Source organism: Nannospalax galili, unplaced genomic scaffold (assembly GCF_000622305.1).
Source record: "Nannospalax galili isolate Female #2095 unplaced genomic scaffold, S.galili_v1.0 scaffold332, whole genome shotgun sequence".
Classification (NCBI taxonomy): domain Eukaryota; kingdom Metazoa; phylum Chordata; class Mammalia; order Rodentia; family Spalacidae; genus Nannospalax; species Nannospalax galili.
In genome coordinates, this window is record NW_008333794.1 from 1094440 (window position 1) to 1094903 (window position 464).

At 38.6% G+C, this 464-nt stretch overlaps 1 protein-coding gene across 2 annotated transcripts in view; it reads right to left on the reverse strand.

Moving 5' to 3' along the window:
* The window catches only part of Eefsec (eukaryotic elongation factor, selenocysteine-tRNA specific), a 225863-nt gene that overhangs the window by 132270 nt on the left and 93129 nt on the right, over positions 1-464 (reverse strand). The window lies entirely within an intron of this gene.

A 464-nucleotide genomic window follows, 5' to 3' on the forward strand; every position in this document is an offset into this window, starting at 1 on the left:
TGAACTTAAAAATTTACAGCCAGTTTTGAAAGAGATGCATCTTTGCTCTGGAAATTGTTATTGAGTATGTTAAAGCAGTAATGAAATGCTTCTTCTAATAAAATTTTAAAAAAAGAAGACTCTATAGGTGGTCTTTTCTTTCAAATATTTTTTCTATTTCAAAGTTTTCTATTAAAAGAGAAAATTTAGGGGACTAGAGAGATGATGGATCAGGAGTTAAGAGCACTGGCTGTTTTTGCAGAGGACCTGGGTTCAATTTCCAGCACCCACATGGTGGCTCACGACCATCCTTAATTCCAGTTCCAGGGGATCTGACACCCTCTTCTGACCTCCATGAAAACAGGTGCACTTACATACATGCAGGCAATATACTCATACACATAAAATAAAAATAATAGGGCCTGGAGAGGTGGCTCAGTGGTTAAGAGCACTGACTGCTCTTGCAGAGGACCCAGGTTCAAATC